This window comes from Phymastichus coffea, unplaced genomic scaffold, assembly GCF_024137745.1.
Source record: "Phymastichus coffea isolate CEN01 unplaced genomic scaffold, Cenicafe_Pcof_1.1 PCOF00008, whole genome shotgun sequence".
Taxonomy (NCBI): domain Eukaryota; kingdom Metazoa; phylum Arthropoda; class Insecta; order Hymenoptera; family Eulophidae; genus Phymastichus; species Phymastichus coffea.
Genome location: NW_026706819.1, coordinates 6,184,258 through 6,187,519, shown reverse-complemented (window position 1 = coordinate 6,187,519; position 3,262 = coordinate 6,184,258).

Sequence of the window (3,262 nt, the reverse complement as noted above, 5' to 3'; positions counted from 1 at the left end):
GCCCATCGAAGTTGATTTGTAAAAGGGATTCGCCTATTGTCTTTTCAATCGGGCGGTTGCAATCACGACGCTCTCAGGAAGCTCGATTATAATCCGCTTAGCAAAAACTTGGATGATGCATATAGTGCACCATATAGAATATATCGCGAGGCTGGCCAGGTCACTTTGTGCAAAAATCTTTTGTCAAAACGGCGGACGGTAATTGTCTTCCTTAGCAGAGAACGGAGACTCCGCAAACAAACAACTCGTTGTTTTAGGCGAGGACGTCGAAACTTCTCTCTTTTGTGTACGGGCATATACAAATGCTGAAGTACAAAATGCGTCACCGATTGCCCTCGACAAGCAACTAATGCTAGTCGACCCGAAGTGAATGCAATGTATATTTGAACGAAGACTTGCAATCACAAGTGCGGATGTGTGTACCTTCACGCGGTGGGGCTGAAAACGCTGTCTCTGTAAAGAAACAGTAGGCAAAACACACAACGCTCGCCCTCAGGGCTACAGGCCAACCGGCCAAACAAAACAAAACAACACGGACCATAACAATACGTGGTGAGGTGCGGCCTGTAAACGCCCAAACATTCAACGCGGAGTCTACCACATCCCAAGAGCTCAACTCGAGCCCAGAAAAGCCAAAATCCGGGAGTCACTTGAGGGGAAATCTCTTAGGATTGTGGTACCGCGCGCCCTCTTAGAGGACGGGAGACCGCTCCGGGAGCTAGTTGCAGAGGACCAATGGTCCCGGCAATCCGAATTTAATTCGGATAGATAACAAATTACTCCCTATCGACTGGCAATCGGTAGGTGCCACCACTGTGGGTAAAGAGTCGCGGCCGTGGTCATAGCAGCCACCCAAAGTTCTTTGCCTCGAGCTCCCGGAGTAAGGCCCAACACCAATTGTGCGAGAGAACAGTCCATTGGGCCGAGTAACTCTCGATGACTAGAACGCACTACGGATGCCAAAACCCTTAGGAAAAATATTTCCACAGAAGGGCAGCATCCTTCCTGCTAAGGAATTGTTTTGAGCCCTAATAACTAAAGCAATTTTGCAATTGAAAGCAAAATTAGTGGCTGTCAGCTCCTTTTGAAAGCGAAAACCATGCACTGAAAGTCCATCAGATCCAGTGCTGCTAATGGCGAACACAGGCTAAGATGATAGTAAAGGTGGAAACCCGACATGCTCACTCAAATGCTACTTTGGTTGCAACTCGTCTAACACCTAACCCGGACTTGACCAAACGAGGTTTGATTAAAAATCAAACCCAGCGTGAAATAAAAACACGCTGGTACACTCGTAATTAGTTTTAAGTTATATTATAATAAGATTAGTCCTAAGCAGTTAACAGTAATTTAAGCAATAGCATAAGCAGTAGTACAGTAAATAGAAAATAGTTAAATAGTATTAAGTTGCGTTAAATAGAAATAAGAAAGTTACCAATTAAAGATTTAAAATCAAAATCAAAATGAAAGTTTAATTAAAAATTAAAAACAAGAAAATCCTTAAATCAAATCAAATCAAAATCAAAACCAAAATCAAAACAGATTAAAAGCTAGAAAAATAACTAGCTAATCAATCAAATGTAAATAAAAGAGCAATGGGAAACCATGGAGAAACCCGATAAGGTAACAAAGCTCAAGCTCAAGTCAACACGCACAGCACAAGTACTCACTGCTCGCACTCGAACGCCACTCGCTTAATTGAACGCGCAAGTTAACGCCAGGACTAAAGTCGAAAGCCACCCTCCAAATCGCCAGCAGCGATCCCAAAGGAGGAAAAATATAACTAGACATTGCGTTGTACCTTGAAAGCGATATGGTCAACCATTCTAGGTATAACAAGGCGAGGAAACGTAAGCAGGAGGCGACCGTTGAGAAACCAGAGCACTGCTCTAATACTCCGGCGCCAACTCAGTTTCCCTCGCAACCAAACAATCCTGACGAAAGCGAAGACGATTGCCCACCAGTTAATAGGTTCAAGTTGAACGCACAACAAAACCCTGAACTGGGCCTGAAACTGAGGATCATACAATTGAACCTCAGCTAAAGGCAAGTAGCCAACGATGAGCTGGGAGAAATCTTGACAAACAGAAATCTTGACATACAAGTGGCACTGGTGCAAGAACCATATCACTGGAATAACGCGATTTCAGGTATGGGCAGCATCGCAGCTATTCATGGAGCCAAAAAGGGCGAAAAGATTCAAGCTGCGATACTTTACAATCCGCACAAAGTCACCGCTACCAAGATTTCTAATCTGTGTGACTCCCATTGTGTTTGCGCACAAATAGTCGGAGCCTTTGGTGAAATTTCTTTCATAAGCATCTACTGCCAGTTCAACCACAGCAGGAAGACCTATCTTGACAAACTAGCTGAGACTCTAAAGCAATTGAAAGGAAAAAGAGTCTTAGTTGGAATGGATGCAAATGCCAAGTCAAAGATCTGGTCTAACACACAGGACAAGAATGGAATAGTCATTGAAGAATTCATAGACCAATTCGGGCTAATAGTGGCCAACAGGAGGGACCAACTTCCAACGTGCCGTAGTACGAGGGGTGAGACGGACATCGATGTAACCTTACATACATCTAATCTGTCAAACCTCTTGACTAGCTGGGCGGTGAAAGAATGGACCACCAGTGATCACAGGCCCATAGTGATTGAACTGGATTTTGCCTCACAACCAGCCAGACTCATACGAACCGAAGAAACATTAGAATCAAGGTTTAACATGAGAAAAGCTGATTGGGAGAAATTCGGGAGACTTTGTAAATTCGAGAAAGAGAACCTTTCTAAACTCCCCTTAGAAACCCCTAAAGACATTGAAACATATGTTTCAAAATTTGAAGAGGTTCTGATAAGGGCAGCAAAGGACTCTATTCCATCAAAAATGAGAAGAACGCGCTCTCAATCCTGGTGGAATCCTGATTTGCGAAGTAAGAAGCGAGCGATACAAAGACAACAAAAAATTGCTGCTCTGAAATACAAGGAAGGACCGAATATAAAACAAAGGAAAACCCTCCAGAGATCACTTGAAAAATTAAGTCAAATGAATTCCCAATATGCAATGGCTATTAAAAGAGCCAAAAGCAATAGCTGGCGAGACTTCTGCACTATTGAAAGCGAAAAGAACGCTTGGGCGTATCCATACAAACAAGCATCCAACAAAGTCAGAAACTCAAAAGCAATGTGCACGGTTAACCGTAATGGTTCAGTTACAAAAGACTGGAAAGAAACAAGCATGGCTCTACTAGAAGGATTAATG